Source organism: Sebastes umbrosus, chromosome 8 (genome assembly GCF_015220745.1).
Source record: "Sebastes umbrosus isolate fSebUmb1 chromosome 8, fSebUmb1.pri, whole genome shotgun sequence".
Lineage (NCBI taxonomy): Eukaryota > Metazoa > Chordata > Actinopteri > Perciformes > Sebastidae > Sebastes > Sebastes umbrosus.
The window spans coordinates 24,466,868-24,485,578 of record NC_051276.1 but is presented as its reverse complement, the minus strand read 5'-3'; the positions used below and the strand labels follow the sequence as shown (position 1 = coordinate 24,485,578).

At 40.6% G+C, this 18,711-nt stretch overlaps 1 protein-coding gene and 1 long non-coding RNA gene across 3 annotated transcripts in view; both read right to left on the bottom strand.

The window, feature by feature from the left end:
• Window positions 1-18,711, bottom strand: part of LOC119493538 (leucine-rich repeat transmembrane neuronal protein 4) — a 52,723-nt gene that overhangs the window by 29,565 nt on the left and 4,447 nt on the right. The gene's annotated exons all lie outside the window — the stretch shown is intronic.
• On the bottom strand, window positions 3,753-18,473 carry LOC119493539. The gene is made up of 4 exons (XR_005207982.1): window positions 18,427-18,473; window positions 10,808-10,937; window positions 10,179-10,183; window positions 3,753-3,763 (listed from the first exon to the last, which is right to left on the bottom strand). It is a non-coding gene; the product is annotated as an uncharacterized LOC119493539 (long non-coding RNA).

Here is an 18,711-nt window from a genome sequence, read left to right as displayed (position 1 = left end):
ACTGCAAAGTAATTTATTCCATCCACTTTTACCTGGATTTCATTACGCATCGGTCAAGGTTGTATTCAGATGCAGTTTGTCCACATTACATTCATAAGTGTTAAAAACAATTATTATCAGCAGCCAGATAGAAAAAACGTAATACCTTCTCAACATGCAAATGCACTTGGCTTGGACAGTACTACCTGTCCACAATGACAGTAAACATCTGTTTTCATTGTTCTGCATTGTAAGTCTCCTCCATATCCAATAGCTGGAGCCAATCCCAGTGTTGGGCGGAAGGCAGGAAAACACTGTGGACAGGCCTCCAGTCTACTGCAGACACACACACACACACACATAGACAGACAGTCATGCTCTCATTCACACCTACAGTCGAAGCGATATGGAGTCATCAATGCACCTGGCTTGGTTTCAGTGATTGTGTGGGTGTGTGTAGCGTACAGTATGTAGTGTATAAAATCACTGAGGCATTCTCATGTGTGTGTGTGTAGGCACATGTGTTCAAAAAAAGCTCATCATTGAAAACAAGAAGCGCTATTTGTTGTTATATTTGTTACACACTATTCAGTGTGACAGCTATATTTGAGGTACAGCTCTTGTAATTGTACCGCTGTTAAACAGTTGCATGTGTTAACGGTCAGAGAGAACAGAGAAAACAAAGTGCCAGCTATGTGGATGTGCTCCTTTGTTTGCTTTACTGCAACGTTCTTATCTCGACTGATCAGACACCGAGTCAAACACAGATGTAGATGCAGTAATACCCATATAAACCCTGTTAACATCCAAGCTGTATTTATGTACTGTATATATAGCACTATACAGGAAATGAGTTCCTGATGCCCCCTTGTATTGATCAACAATCAAATGCTTATTTTCCACAAAGCATTCATCTATAAATCTATAAATACATATAGCCTGGGTATGATAACATTTGTTGTAGCTGTATTTAGAAATGCATTTGATTGATTTCAACAAGTGGAGAGAAGGAGGACTCTAATGGGATACTCATGCAGCTGTGTTCTGCTTTTGTAGATGAGTGAGTAGGCAGCCGTTTGCCAACAAGCAGAAATAACAACCTGGTCAAAACAGCAAAATAAGGGTTGTGTCCCTTCCTAACTAATATCAAGGCCTATGGAAAGGAGGCTGGGTCACGGGCGGACATGGGTCTTGGGGTATGGGGTATAACACATGTGCAGTGTATCTGAAGCTGTGGTCGTGCGCTGCGATTGGCTCAATTTCGGCAAGTGCAGGCCAGATTTTACTGTGCATGTGTTATACCCCCAAAGATATGACGCGTTGATGACGCGTGGCCCAGCCTCCTTTCTATAAGCCTTGACTAATATGCAGTGCACTAGAGTTACTATCCGCCATTTTATTGGAGTGTTTGAATTCTGAGTAAAATGTATTTGTGATATAGTGCCCTAAAAAATTACCGTCCATAACGTGTATTCATTTTTGCTAACAATTCCACAATGCAATGTGTTTAATTTTATAGAAAAATGACAGTTTGTAACACTGCATCAATCAGTGAGGATGCAAAATGATTCATAAGTGTCCAAAAATCTTAAATTACTGCTCACTACAGAGTGAACTACTAAGTGTCTATTACAGAGAATAATAAATGAGTGAGTGTCCACACAGTGGACTATAGCTCCCAAAAAGTATTTTTAGAGTGAAAAAGGCAAATCTGGCAAATGGCCAACATGACGAAGAGCAAGGTTTATATTGACACCAAACTGGTCGCATCACGGCAACGTCATTGTACAATTCATTACAGGAGTTGATTCATATGCCTGAAAGGATCACCATAAAACAGTAATAGTAATCCAATGAAATATATCCCAAACTAAATTATTTGTTATAAAAAATATATTCTTGAAAAAGAGAACTACAGCATAAGTAAGGGATAATGTACAGCGAGCCGATTTATTTCATAACAATGACCCGCTAGCTGTACATTATCCTATTGGTCAAAAATTGCTTAATGCAGCTTTAAGGTCAGAGTATAAAATTACAAAATACAGTCTCAGCACAATGAAATGTTTTTTATCTAACTTGAAAATCCCTATTTGATGCTGAGCCACTTATATCTATATAGATAACACTGACTCAGATAGCATCAATACCAAAGTGAGTGTGGCTTAATAAAAAAAACTTATAAAATCCACAAATCATTTTTGCATGGTTCCTCTTGTAGTCATGGCAAGTGCCGTTGCTAAGAAGAGAAATGTATGCTAACATAACATAGAAGGACACTGACTCAAAGAAACAGCTGAGTTGCCTAGCAAAGCCTCTTTGTTCCAGCCCTCAGCTATGAGAGCCTAAAACGCCGTCATTACTGGCACAAGGAGCCAAATGAGATTCCCTCGCAGAGCGGCGGCGCTCACTTTGCATAACAGGGTGAGAAGTTCAATGATCTGAGCGAAACCCGGCGCCCTGCCGCTGCGCCGCCATGTTGAGGGGGTCGGCTGAGGTTTTACAGGAACCTGATACCCTGCATCATTGATTCCTGTAAATAGAGCCCATGGTTGTTGGCTTCCACATAAGCTGTGATTAATGGAGGTAATTTCCAGATGTCAGGAAGTTCAACTTTAGAATTTTCTTTTCTCCAATTTTGCAGTCATACCACTATTAGAGTTTTTCTCGTCCTTTAAAGTTACTCAAAAATTCAGGATGTGATTAAGTCCCCTACATTATGCAAAATCTGAATTATTGCCACAAAATTAATTCCACCGTGAAGTGGCCCTTGCTGCACTTATTGTAATCTTACTGGAGCTTTCATAATTGACTGGTAGAAGCCTTTCTGTGAGTGTGACCAGTAGTAATATAAATACACAGTTAACCAAGAGAAAAATTCATGAGACTGAAAAATGTCTCCATTCAGCATCTTTCAAGTACATTAACGGGAACATGATGGGGTGTCAGCCAACACACACACACACACACACACATAAGCTTTAGGGGCTGCTTTAGGGCCCTTGTCGTGAGTTTCCAGTATCTGTTGCAGTAATTGTCACTGAATTGGAAAAAGCCATCGCCAACCACCCGACTCGTAAATTGCTGACAAACAGATGATGATTTATTCATCATTTCCACAATGAAACTTGTTTTCCTCACTTTGCTGTCGGACGTAACTTCCACCATGTTCACTTCACACAACTCTCTGGTAATGAATGTCACTTTGTCAGTGTGTGTGTGTGCGTGTGTGTGAGTGTGTGTAAGTAAGCTGCAAGAGAGGTGCCATGCATGACTCCAGCAGTATGTGTGAATGTGCATCTCTTTCACTTGTGCGTTGACGTGATGCAGATTGAACTAAATGCTGCTGCTCAGAACGATTCATACCAGCAGCTTTGTTTTCTGAGACATCTGAATGCATGAAGCCCCTTCCTCCACTATTTCAAGTGGGTCATGGAATTGAAATGTTAAAGCTGCAGTGTGTAAGATTTGGCGGCATGTAGCGGTGTGGTTGCAGATTGCAGCCAACTGAGTACCCCTCCGCTCACTCCTCCCTTTCCAAGCTAGCAACGGAAGTCAGACGGCGCCTGGCGGTAGCACGGTTTTGCACTCTGTGGCCCACGTTGCCGCAATTTCACAAGCATATCGGAGAACTAAAGTGGGCTTCAGGTAACGTAAAAGCTAGTGATGTCAAAGTTAACGCGATAATAACGCATTAACGCAAATTTGTTTCAACGGCAATCATTTCTTTAACGCAGAAAACGCAACTTGTGCTTTTTAGGTTGTACCATGCTCACTTTTAAAGCTAGAGTGAAGATACTGGTATTATATGAAACTACAAAACCTAAGGAATCCATTGGCACCAACCATGTCATATTTAACTTACGCTAAATTTTGCCGAGGAAAAGACGTAATGAACATTTTCAAAGGGGTCCCTTGACCTCTGACCTCTAGATAGGTGAATGAAAATGGGTTCTATGGGTACCCACGAGTCTCCCCTTTACAGACATGCCCACTTTATGATAATCATATGCAGTTTGGGGCAAGTCATAGTCAACTCAACACACTGACACACTGACAGCTGTTGTTGCCTGTTGGGCTTGAGTTTGCCATGTTATGATTTGAGCATATTTTTTATGTTAAATGCAGCACCTGTGAGGGTTTCTGGACAATATTTATCATTGTTTTATGTTGTTAATTGGTTTCAAATTATAAATATATACATACATTTGCATAAAGCAATCATATTTGCACACTCCCATGTTGATAAGAGTAATATATACTTGATAAATCTCCCTTTAAGGTACATTTTGAACAGATAACAAATGTGTGATTAAGTTGTGATTAATCATGATTAACTATGGACAATCATGTGATTAATCATAATTAAATATTTTAATTGATTGACATCCCTAGTAAAAAGGTGAAAGGCTCTTATTAGAGACAGTGTTTGGTTTGTCCGTTCTGGGCTACTGTAGAAACATGGCGGAGGAACATGGCGGACTCCGTGAAAAAGGACCTGCTCCCTATGTAGATATGAAGGGCTCATTCTAAGCTAACGAAAACACAACAATTCTTAGTTTCAGGTGATTATACAATAATGAAAAATTAGTTCTGAATATTATATTCCATTTCTGTTAATAGATCCCCTGAAATGTTACGCACTTCCTTTAAGTTAGAGTGAAACGAGATATCTTAAGTGTGCTGCTGTATCACTGTAACAGATGTTGGATAAACATCACCACTAAAAATGCATTGTGGCAATAAAATGCTCTGCAGGGGAAAATAGCTTCCACCATCTAAAATATCTTTAGCAAGAAGGCATTACACTCTAAATTAAGCTGCTTTAATGTAGAGGATCACATTTGCATTTAAAAATGGTAGATTTTGTTTGCTTTGACAGTATACTATAAAATCAGGGTTAGGTCTAAAGAAGAACAAAATAAAAGGCTGAAAATCCTCTGAGTATGAGGACAGTGTCTGTGCAATACAGTTAAACTCTTACACAAAAGAAACAGTTTGACAGGTGGGTGGGAAAAAAACAGAGAAAAAAGCCTCATCTTGAGCAACAGGAACACACGACCTCTCAGCTCTGCCACTGCAGCGAGCTCACACCTCCGTGCTCTATGGAAATGGGGATTGTCTGAGATCCGAGAGTCACCAAAAAACAGGGAGAGGTTTCAGTAATGTCAAACATGCACGGGCTGCAGGATCAATACAAAGTCCTGATCTCAAATTGATGAAATGCCTCTCCTCCGAGCTTCAGAGATAATCTCACCCACTGATTTATCTGTGCTAGCAATGCTCTGCAGAACATGCAGTATCCCTGCACGTCTCCTGTGTTTTCTATCTATTTGTTTCATCAGAATTAGATCATATACATACAGTATATGGGGGAGAGAGCTCTGCATCATGTGTGATTTATTACTTTGTTTTTTAAAACTACGACTACAATCATTCCCTAACCTTAACCAAGTAGTTATTATTTTAACATGAAGGTTCCCTAACCCCATTTCAACCCAAACCACAACGTTTCTCTAATGGGAGGACATTTACAAAGCTGGATGTGAGCCAAGCCCAGTAGCAACAGTTACTGGACGAGGACGCAAAAGATTATGTTGCCATAATCACATTCAAGGGTTCGTTCTGGGTCAACCGATGGGTGTTCAGAGTGGCTTCCAGAGAACAATGAATGGTGACCCCACCAGGGCCCAGCGAAATATTTGAATGTAGTCTATACAGACACCATTATAACATTAAACATTTACTGTGATTTCTGAAAGTTTTGGGAGGCCCTGACAATGAACATTATGCATATTGGGGCGTCAGATTAAAAAACACTTTGTTGGGGCAAATGCACAGGCGCAGTTTGCGTTGGTTTAAGGAGCTCACTGACTTTACAAATGAACCAAGAGCTTTAAACATGAAGTTATACAGACTGACGAGTGACTCATTGACTGGACAGTGTTGGAGTGACTGCCAGCAGGTCATGCAGCACTTCAAAGCTTCTAATATGTATATTTATGTTCTCTGGTCTCACAAAGTGCTCATAAAGAACTGATTATGAACATTATTTGTATTGCTAGACTCCAAATCGGCCGCTTATTATGAATAACTAGCGCAATGCCTGTTCGGAACGGGACGATCGCTTGGCCTCCAGTGTTGATGCTTGTAGCTTTCTCGAGAACCGCTCATCCAAACAACTTCACACTCGACACTGCGATCCCTCGGGTCCTGAGCAATACACCCGCCATGACAAAGTTGCATCCCTAGCAATGCTAGAGTATACGCCTCATTTGGGTGCAAAAGCTCACACGAACATCGACGGAGAGCGAGCTGTATCCAGCATGCCATTCAGCAGTGTAATAGTTAATATTGTAGCGAGCGTCGGACAGCGAGCTTTACCCAGCATGCCGTTCTGCAGTGTAACAGTTAATTGTTGCAAGCAACGGACAGTGAGCTGTACCCACCATGCCGTTTGTCGGTGTTACGGTTAATGTTGTAGCGAGCGACGGAGAGTGAACTATACCCAGCATGCCGTTCTGCGGTGTAACAGTTAATACCGCAATACATGTATGACATGACGTAATAGTGGTCCCCTCTCAACACAGAACACAGTGTGTACTGTGCAAGACTAAATATGTCCCATTGATCTCAAGAGCTCACACTCAACACTGCACTTCGTTGGGTCCAATACACCCGAAAAGTGTGAAGTCGATCCGTTCTCAAGAAAAAGGACAGGACAGGGTGACATACAGACAGACAGACAGACAGAGACTGTCATCTAAAAACTTCCAGTTTAGATGGCAAACAGGTGGAGACTGGAGAAAAAAGAAAAAGAGCTACTGTATATTTCCGAGGTCGCTTCATTATGCACTTTTTAATGGACTTGATGAACTGCCAAAGTACACAAAGTAAGTTCACAATGTCACAAAGTAGTTTAGCTTTTGAATTCATGCTGGAGTCACATATCTGCGATCATAAAATCCACGCCAGAGTCCATTTGGAAGTGAGACCCACCTTTTCAAGCAGTCTCAGTATAATTGTTTCGTCTGCACAAGAGTTTGCTTGACAGCTTTCACACCAGCCCAAACAAACCGCACTAACCCACTACCAGGTTACTACCTGGTGGTGTGGCATCAACCTTCCAGCTTCACTTTAGGAAAGATGACATTTTCATATGTTAGTGATAACATCTTTAAGCATCTCTGGTTGAAGTGCGGCTCATTTGACAAAAACTAATATGGTTCTATCCATTGCATCATTGTGATGGGAAGGAAATAATGGATGACATGCATACATGATAATTTCACCTCATAACCAAGTTCCTTTTACACTGGCTCTCAGTATTTTCCATATAATCTGGCCCATCTACCGACATTAAAAACCAAAATAGAATTTTATCTCAATATGTCACTCTCAAGTTAATCTGATAATGGCAGAAGAGAAATGAGCTCATTTCCAAGAAAATTGGTTAATTCTGCTGCTCTCTTGTGTGTTTATTTGAGTACCTTGTTATGATTTCCCAAAATGTCCATCAAATTTCTTTTCCCTGACCAAAACAAGTCCCAGTGTACTCTAAAGTACTGTCAAGCAAAGCATCCCATTCTGTTTGTACTGCAAGGTTACACAGTTTGTAGGCCTGTTTATTTTTCACTGAGTGAGGAAACATGGCTAGAAGAGGATGTTAGTGAAAAGACATGGCACTAAAACATGGAGTATGGTACCTGGGGAATGGAGAATTGAAGGGAAAGAAATCATCTGAGGTCTGTTTAAACTTTGCTCAGTCAGAGCACATATAATCCTGACAGGATGATCTGCCCCACATACAGTGCTGTATTGTATAGATAGAGTTGTTTTTCTTTTCTGTCAATGACCACGTTTACTATCATTCTGCCCAGCATGAAGTGAAATATTTAGGTTAATATTTGCCTGCAAAGCATTTTAGATTTTGATTGCTGAAACACTCGGCCGGTCAGAGCGTATTACATGCCTCTCAGATGGGGTGAGCAAAAATGTTCTGCCGGAACAAAGGGCTGACCCATTTGTTTGATTTGAAAAGGATACATTGGCACGAGGAGGCAAAACGGAGAGATGAATCCCTCCTCTTCCTCCACCTGCGCACAATGCATGTCACAACAAATTATACGCCAGCAAATATTCAATTTGGTACAGATGGCGCACAGAGGGGGAATTCTTCTGACTTCCATGATTCTCCACTTTTCATTTAACGCCACCAGTGGGCCAACGTTTTCACTCATCCAGTGAAACATATCAACATCTAAATATTTGGTACAGACATTCATGTCCTCCAGATGATGAATCCTTATGACTTTGGTGATCACTTAACTTTTCATTTATAAGGTCAAAAAATGTTTTTCTTTGTTTTAAGACCAAATACTTCCAAAATGACATTCCCATCAGCCTCAGCTGTACTTTGTGATTCATGTTAATTAGCTGATGTTAGCATGCTGGCGGACTGAGCTAAAACTGCAAACATGGTGTACATTACACCTGCTACACATCAGCATGTTAGCATTGTAATTAGTCAATATTTGCTAGGTCTGGTTCCATTGCATTTGCATTTTACACTCATTGATTCACAAACTTTTCCACCTCAGCCAAGAATACAACATTTTTTTGCAATATTTTCAAATTCCAGTGAATTTTACTAAAGTTTTTTTTTTAAATGTGCAAATTCAAAATGCCCATAAAACACAGAATGTTAGTATGGTGACGTTAGCATTTAGCTCAAAGCATCGCTGTGTGCCCAAGTACAGCCTCACAGAGCTGCTAGCATGGCTGTGGACTCTTGGTGTTGTTTAACGGTGTCTTTCAATAGTAAATATCTGTCTTTGTGTCAGCAGTGCCTACGTTATATAGACAACAAAAAAGTAGGAACACTGCCAAACAGAAATGTGCCATGCTTATTTTAAGGGAAATCTCCCCCCTACACATGGAGCCGCCTGACAGGCATTTCACAATAAGGCGGATGAGAAGTTGGCGGAGATTCCGCGTCATTCTGAGTTTGTGCTCACTGACTCACCCATTTTGTCCCATCAGACAGACAGCGACGTTGTAGCTACATGATGAAGGGGTTTTTAGTTTCTGGGGAAATCACAATACTATTCTTGAGGTAGACTTCAAAAATCTTTCCCAGCGGAAAAAAAAGATAAAAGAAACTGTCCTGTCTTTACGCGGAGGAGTCTGGAGATACAAATTGTAGTCCACCAACTTACTGGGACGCGTCGTAATGTGCCAAGTCAACGCTTCATTCTCTTTCAAGTGCTACTTTCAAGTTCTTTTGCAGTGAATGAAAGTGACACAGTAGGCAGAACTACAGCATCTCATTCAAGTTAACTTAATAACCCTAATTAAATGAATCATAATAAAATGAAGGGCTAAATAGGCAGTAACTGCTTCAAGCTGAGTTGAAAAATTAACACGGCTGCTGTGACCATAAAACAGCATAAAATGTTATGTCTGACGCTTTCATGTTATATTATTCATTCTGTCCGCGGTGCCCGACTTTCCACAAAGTGCCAGATAAGCTGTCAAATCCCATTAAAGCAAAAGTATCACTGATTGAGAGAGCAGAAGCTTAAACTGAGGGAATCCAGGGCATGTGATTACTGATTGATAGATATGGCATAATAGGACACTCAATATGGGATTCAGAAGGATTATTAGAAATTTACAGATTTCTGCAAATACTTTTTTCAAGGGAAACATTGGTCCGGACTCCCAGAGAATTGAAATAGTTCTTTTGTTCCTTGGCTCTAACTCAGACTGAAGACTTAATGGAAAAATCCTCCCTTGGATTCACTTACACTGTTACGTATTATCAATCCGTGGTGCTCAGTGCATGCCAGAAGTGTTTTAGCATTGACGTGCCATAAATGATTTTTTTGGGTTCCCAACTTCCCTCAACTCGCCACACCTGCTTCGACTTCAGTTAGTGATTTCTCGCATTTCCCTAAATGCCTTTCGACAACTGCCAGAGCAGTGAGGGTGAGCGTTGAGTATATAGCAAACAGCGATAGTGTGAGTCAAAGGAGTAACACCCCTCACTCAAACCACAGCACATCACGCGTCTGCGTTGCATTGTGGTCTGTTGAGGCAGCTGTCAGCAGAGAAATTGGTTTCTGTGCCTCTTCTATAATGCATTTCTCTTTTATGATGGAGTGTTGAATGCCCGTGTGAAATTGTGCGTCTGACACCAAAACTAGATGTTCGCCCCCGAAGTTACAGGCAACTGGAAATGTCGCAGTGGATGAGATATCTTCACACAATGAACTCAGTCCAGAAAAAAAAGGTACATCCCCAAATAGCAGGACATTAAAATTGCTTGATAAAGTAGTTCCTTTGAGGCATTTGTATTAATTGCTCAGATAAGACTGGAAATTGACAATTTAAGACTTTAGACTGTCCTCCCAAGAAAAACAACAGCATCATTTGTTTCAACAAATGCCCCCAAAAAGATAAATATGGAATTATGACTGTTGTCTGTTGGGAGCAAAGATGGAAACTGTCACGATGTTATAGCGCCACAGACTCAGGGAGGAAGTTAAAGAGGAGAGCTGGGTCTATATTAACAGGTCGCTGTTCAATATCATGTTTCCTATGGGCAGCCAATGTTGGTTTCTTTTCACTTTTGACCTCCATTATTTCCTAACCTCGACCAAGTTGTTATTATTGTAACCATGACGACAGAGGTCCCATAACTACTATAATCTCAACAGCTATTGGATGGATTGCCATGAAATTGTGCACATTCAGGGTGCCCAGTGGATTAATCCTAATAACGTTGGCAATCCCCTGACCTTTCCTTCCATCTTTGGTTTATGACTTAAAGCAGCGGTGGGTAGAAATGGAGCAAATATGATTAAAAAAAGTTATTTTACTAAAACGGTCACTAAATCAGTAGACAGTAGTGCATGAAACAGGTAATCTGAAAAGAAATCCTGTGCCTCTGTGTCCTCCGGTACAACCCATTAAGTTTATATAAGAAGTGGACGTCACTGTGACGTCACCCATTGGTTTGTGGACTGCCGATTTGAAGCCTTGAGTTTGTCATTTTGTCCGTCGCCATCTTGGTTTTTTGCAACCATAAGTCTCATGAGAGGGTGGAGCTAAGTACAACCGAACATTGAAGCAGACGTTTTTAGGCAACCAAAAAGGTTATAATTAACTTTTATGAACTGAAAACACACTTTGAAAGGGTTAAAATTGTAAGATGAAAACACGGACAACTCCCAGACCGGACAATACCGTGGTAGCAACCTGTCAGTCACAAGCATCCCCTGCTTCATGGTCTATTTGACTCTAAATGGGACCATAATTTACTAAATGAACGTCATGCTGTATTGAAGAAGACTTGAAACTAGTGATTGAGACCATAAACTCATGTTTACAATGTTAACTGAGGTAATAAATCAAGTTAGAAGTAGGATCATTTTCTCGTAGACTTCTATACAATCAGACTTATTTTTGCAACCAGAGGAGTCGCCCCCTGCTGGCTATTAGAAAGAATGCAAGTTTAAGGCACTTCAGCATTGGCTTCACTTTTCAGACCTGGAGGTAAGCCACTGGTATAGCCTCACAGGGCTTAGCATAGCTGTAGACTTCATTTTTGTTGCTCAACCCTGGTTTTCAATAACAGCCAATTGATTTTTGGCATCAGTTGTTTTCACTGAGTGGAATGTGAGATATTCACTATCAGAGAGGGTTTCCATCCATCAAAACATGCTTCTAATTAACACTAAATTGGTTTCAGCTGATTAACTATTGCCGGAACAAAATGGCCTTGAACACAAAAGAGAAGAGAAGTTTAATATCCCATTAAATATTCATCATGGTTTATGTGTGGCTGCAGGAGCCGAGGACCACTGGAGATTGTGTGATGGGAAAGGGTGAATTAGTTTGATTTATCTCAGTGGTCTTTTTTTTCTTTCACCCAATCTAGTTTGGATAAAAATGAGTCCTTTAATTCCATTTTATAATTTCCAGAGTTCTTTGTTACAATATATGGTACAGTATGTTCGGACTCACCTGATTTGTTTATAACAGACAAGCTAATTTGATCATGGCTCAAGTGAAGGACCAGGTTATTGTGTAATATCAAGTGCATATCGGAGTTAATGATGTTGTCAATCAGTGCTGACCTCAATTTAAAACGGAGGTTTGGAGGTCAGGAAAGCGATGACTTTCATTTCTTTTTTCCTCAGCAGCTAAATGTTTTCGCAGTGATCTACCTACGACCATCACTTGTCTGGCTTTAGGCCTCTGCCAGAGTCTGCAATGATCAGTCAGAGACACAAATAGCAGTATACGTTCTGTAAATAAGTACATCTAACCCAGAGTGAAATTCAATATCGTCTGTGTTGAAGCGTGGAGGAACAACATCATATTTTACGCCTGTGCCAGATTAAGCTATTAGCAGGCCGGGGCATGTTCTATTAGCACATCATAATGAGAATAATAAAGTCGTGAAAACATCAATTGGATGAAGGAAGAGATGGTAAGATTAATTATTATGAAACAACAGAATTGCCGTATTCATTTAAACAAACCATGTTAGATTACAGGCACAGATCTCTGTGGCTGCTAGGCTTGTTAAATGTATTCCACCTCCTCACTGGCGCAGACATCACATCTCCACGAGGAACATCTGCCAAAAGTCAGAATCATAAATATCGCAGAGTATGTTTATTTGGGGGAGATCTCACCCCACACACAGAGCAACCTGAGAGGTGCTTAACACAAACAAAGACAGGTCTGATTATGTGTGTGCTAATGAATCCCACTGCTACGTTTTAACTCGGCGTGAAATCACAGCCTGGACCAGAACGAAAAGGGACGCTGTTTAAATTCTGTGTTTTAGATACATTTCATACTTAAAGCTGCAGTGGGTAGAAATGGAGCAAATATGATTAAAAAAGTTATTTTCATAAAGCGGTCGCGTCCACACTGATACAAAGTAACCAGAATTTTTAATCAAGCTGCACCTTAGAAGGCAAACATATCCATTTTTGTGACCCAAAACTCTGTTTGCATATGGACAAGAGGCCAAAACGTAGAGGAAAATATACGTTTTTTAAAATATCTGTATACGTGTAAACAGGGTCTTAGACGTGCTATTAGATTTAGATAGATTAGAGTTGTTGGACGAGAGCTGTGGATCAGTCAGTGGAGCTGTATAATATATACTGTATCTACTCAGAACCAGTGTCCCTGTCCTCTTGCCCCTGACCTGTCTGTTGAGTTTAACTGGGGAAACTGTGTTTTCTTTGATAGCATCTTGACACAGCTCTGTTAGTCCTTGATCCTTTGTCTTTGTTAGTCTTGGTGACTTTATTAAAGAAGCCTTGTAAGGGTTCTCTGCTGTTTATTTTTGCTTCTCCTTTTCTCCTATTTTGTGTCTATTTAATATTCTCTTTTTGTTTGATTCAGTACAATAATGGAGTTTTTATTTGCCAGTTAGTGTGGGTTCTTTTATTTGTTGTTATTTTAGCCTCGGAGTCCCTGACGTCTTATTTGCTTCTGTTTTTGTAATATTTGTTTTCTATGCTAATCATCTTCATATAAATAAATGTCACTCAGTTTTATACTTTAAGTGCTTCAGCAGCCTTTTCTTGCCGTGTTGGTCCCATTTCTTCTGCAAACTTTCTATGTTACTCCTTGTGTTCCCCGAGACACAAAGTTAAGGTCGTAACTTTTCCCTTCGGACAGAGCCAGGCTAGCTGTTTCCCTCAGTTTCAAGTCTTTATGCTAAGCTAAGCTAACCGGCAGTAGCTTCATATTTAGCACACAGACCTGAGAGTGCTATCCATCTAAAGGCCTTTACACAGAAGAATTTTAACACAGAACGCGAATAATACCCGGCGAAAAAGCAATGGAATTTTTTCCGTAATTTTGTATCTTTCGTACCGTGAATAAAGGCATCAACCAATCTCGTTGCGAAGATGGCAAACTTTATTATTCACAGCAGCGCAATGGGAAATATTAAACTATTGTACCACAGGCTTAAAATTATCGTATTTTGAGGAAAATTATCGTATTTGAGTCACGAGAACACATAGGTGTAAATGTGTAACATGTGACAAGGGGGGTGTCCATAAGTCCACCAGTCTGACAATTTGTGTAACAGCCTACTATTAAAAGATTAAATTAAATGACAGCCTGACTGGAAGCCTGTTCATATTCTGCAAGAAAACAGTTAAGGCCGTAAAATTATAACATAATTAATATAAAATAACTTAAATAAATAACTGGTGCATTCAAAGCTCTCTCTCGTTCAAACTCTCTTCAAATGAGCATTGAGCAGCTGTGCTTGCGAGTGACGTTCAAGCATGATTGGCTGGAAAAAGGTCACGTGAGAAGAGAAGCGTAAACACAGATGTAGGATCCATCTGGAAATTAATTGAAATGAGACAGTGCGGACTAAAACCAACTAATTGTAATCGTCACAAAATGGTCAAATTATCATACATTATGGCACTTTTGGGCATTATTATTCGTACATCGTACAGAGAGCAAAATTATCGCACAAATACTATAATTATCGTATATCTAGCAACGCTGAGTGCATACCAGATCCACTCCTTCTATTCTAACCTTTCACAATAAAAGCCCTAGACATATAGGCTACACTGCGTAGCTGTTTACCAGAGGAAAATTAACTCTGAGCATTTCGCTAAAAGGAAACTCCTCCTCTGGTCCTCTGCCTGCACAAATCTGTTATTGAAAAAGTGTTTTATTTTTCATTTTCTTGTTGTTTATTTGTCACAAAGAGCAAAAATGGCGAACTAGTCCTGTAGTTATTCCTTTTTGACATCTAAAATATGAGTTATAACATTGCAGCAATTAATTTGGCTTGTCTGCAGAAAAAAATATGAATTTGAAACTTCCATTAGGAAAAACGTTAAATTTCCATAGTTATATAAACATGACCAACAGGTCCCCAATGTAACCATGGATATTGAGCCTCTGTGGTCGTGCACAAAAATCTATTGCAGTGATTTGTTTTATATCACCACTGATGACAAGTGATATATTACACTAGAAAAATGATGTTTTGGAAGAGCCATTACAGCCAATTCCCTTAAAAGTCTGTTTCTCCCCGCACTTTGCTGCAGTTGGGTTTGAGTCAAGTTGACCAAAGCCCATTTTTCACAAAATCATCAGGTATGATAAAAGCTTAGTAGTCGACTTCTTTGGTCCCATGGATCATTGCCATCCAGTCTTGCAGTTACAGTAATTTTCGATTCCACCAAACAAGAAGACGACCAAGAAAAATGAGAATTAATGGCGAAAGATATTGCTTTTTTATGGAATAACTGAAAACACAAATGAAGTGTCATTTGTCATACAGTGTGTGTGTTACCTTTCATTGCACTATACGATGTGTTGTATTATCATAAATTACACCAATACGTGCTTCTTCCCAGAGCATACGTACAAAATGATGTGTCAAAGTCTTTTTTTAGACACTGTTCTCTACTCATGTGGCTAACCTTTACTTGGCAAGTGAACGACAAATATTGAAAGCTGTCAAACTTCCTCCACATGATGGAAGCCTGCCTTCTGTGCATTTACGCACAGATGAAGTGCAAGCTGCCGTCCTGGCAAGCCGAAGCAGTATATTTTGATCGCTCATCATCTTTGTTTCTTATTCGTGACATTTTAAAGACAGGGCTCACATTCTGGAGCCTCAAAATTAAACAAATGTTTGTTGACTAAAATGTAGCCACAGCTGCAGGATTTGTAATAGGCAAACACTGGTTAGATCCATAGGAGCCATTAGTTTTGAATATAACCAGGAGGTAGATGCGGGGTGCCACATTTCTGAGTGTTGGAAACAACTTAATGTGTGATTACGGCTTGTGCTGGCCTAAATTGTTACTGTTTGCTCACCGGAGTGTTAACATTACAATGCTGCTGACCCTGTCAGCTTGAAAAAATTAGTGAAGATGAAAATTGTAATTATTTTTAGACTCGCCAGTTAGATGCACCAGCAGCTTCCTTTCTCTTCACTTCATCTGCTCTCTCACAGCCTACTTTAATTATCCATGAGCAGGATCTCCTCACCTTATTAATGCTTGCAAATGCTGCCCAAATACAAGAATCTCCTTTGGCTGAGGCTCTTCACTGTAATATTTTTCTGAACTAACTTTGCAGGGGATGATCCGTGGGTGGACGTCAACCACTGCAGCTGCTCTGTGAGCACAGAAGAGGATGGCATTCGAGGGAGAGAGGGCTTCTTTTTTTTTTTTTTTTTTTTTAATAATGTGCCACAGGAAGACCGTGGAACCGCACAGTTCAAAGTGTTCATTCTAAATTCACACTTCAGTTCAGTTTGCAGTGTCGACGCCAACCTGCTGAGCTGTGCTGGAGGAAATCTATAGAAACAAATTTACTCCGAGTGTGTAGGTCTGGGCATGTGCGGAAGATAACAGGCTTCAATTACAAAGCTCTTTCTCCTAATTGAAAATGCAGCTAATAGCCTAAGTGCTTGCTATCTGGGGTAGCTAAAATAATGTGCAGGGGGCTCACTGGGTTGGGGCATTTGTTTCTGACTGTGGCTTTTGAGCCTGTTTTTCAGATATTTATCTCTATCACTTCCATCTTTCTTGACACTCTCCAGTCTCCGCTGTGTGCCATTCAATAAAACTGAAACTCCTTGTCATATATCAGGAGAGATTGTGCTGCATTGCCTGTATTGTGATGCTAATAGCCCTAGACACTATCACTGCACATCATAGGCTCCTTGCACTGCGACCTACACTGAATTCTGATGCAAGCTACAAGGCCAATAAACATGATACTGCAAAAGATCAAATAATGCAGCCGTTTGAAACAGTTTGAAAGTGTAAACCATAGACTGTATATATAGACGGACGACGTGTCTCTACTTCCTCCCACTGTACAAAAGTGAAGCCAAAATATCCTGGATACGGGAACTGCCATCTTGAGATTTTGACGTCATTTGAAGCCAGATTCTGGGTCGTGTCTAGAAGGGCGCCCGCAAATTGCGATATCTGATCTGAGATCTGCAAGAACTTGCAAAAACTCAAGACTCGCTGCACGACGACCTATCCTAACCTTAACTATTCGAGGTCCATGCCTAACCTTAACAATCTCGTGAGAGTTTCCCCAGTTTACGGGCTCCCTTCTAGCCACAACCCAGAGTCCGCACAGTAGCGATCGCGGGGCGGGGGGGCTGGAGCTGTGGTATGGAGTTCCCGGCCGAGTCAATCCCGAGCCGAGCCAATCCTGAGCCGAGCACGGCCACAGCTTGTTAGCGTGAGCCAGCCACCTGCTACGTTAGCACCACGGTAGCTGTTTGGCTAGAAAGACACAACAACTAACCATAATATCTCTATAACTACATTTATGATCATGTATGTTCAGATATGTTCTATTACACAGACTAGTGACGGTTGTGGAAAGTTAAAGTTACATCTCCTTTCCGGCTCCATGACTACTTCACTCAGAGCAGAAGTCAATCACAGCTGTCAATCATGATGTCGCACCACCTTTTTATAGCATATAGCAAATTAACACTTGAACATACATCAGCATGATAAAAATTACTTAAAATGACAGAAACCATCTCTGGGGAAGAATGTATTTGACGTGTACTTTGACTTTTTAGTTTGGCCCATGTCCCATCCACTAACATGGAGGGGGTGAGATTTATGACCTACACTGCAGCCAGCCACCAGGGGGCAATCAAGATGTTTTGGCTTCACTTTTGGGAAGCTGTCATGTCGTCCATCTTTATATACAGTCTATGGTGTAAACGCACCACTCTAACTTGCATAAAGATCTGCTAGTGGTGGTTTGGAGACTTCCCTGATGTGTTCTTAGGTTACATTGCAGTGTTTGGCACAAAATGCAACACATACAGAAAAAAAAAAAATCCCATTACATTTTTTAACAACTAAGGCCGCTCCCTTGAGCTGTAGAGGGCAAGGAATAACAAAGCTGAGGGAAGTCTCGGCTCCTTACCTCTGATGGGCTATTAGTTATTCTAGCTAGCAGAAGCCCCATTAGGTCTGCCATTTAATGCTCCCATGCCACGTTCTCACATGAAAGCTACAAGATTGATGAGGCGACCGTCTCACCTCGAGCTTCTTTTTGTGTTTGAGAAAAAATGCTCTGCCGCAGATAATCTGACAAAGAGCTGATTGAGCTACCTGTGTACCTCATGGTGTGCGGCATTGCTGGAAACAATGAAACATATTTGTGCTGGCCTCTCCAGTGACCTTAGTAAAAAAGACACAACAAGAATTCAAGGTGCGACAGCGCAATCAGCTGACTTAAATGATGTTATGAAATGATTAAAGCAGCAGTGGGAACATTGGAGCATACATGATTTAAAAAAGTTGTTTTTATAAAACGATCACTATATCCTGACAGTAGTGCATGAGAACAAAATCATGTGCCTCTGTGTCCTCCGGTGACCTCCGGTGCTCCTAATGGCAAGATTTCACAGACCAGAGGAAAACAACCAATCAGAGCCGAGCTGGAGCCTGCCGTCTCTGAGCAGCTGCCAATTACTCGCAAACTCTGGTCAAATGGTCAAACTAGGCAGCGCTGATCAAATATGGATCAATATTCTGTTACTGTAATGCCTATTTCTCACCTCAAATGTTATCAGAAACATCTTGTAGTGTACTGTTTAGCTGTAAAATGAGAAAGTTTGTGATCCGGCCACCATGTTGAGATCTCTTGAGGAAATACCAAGCA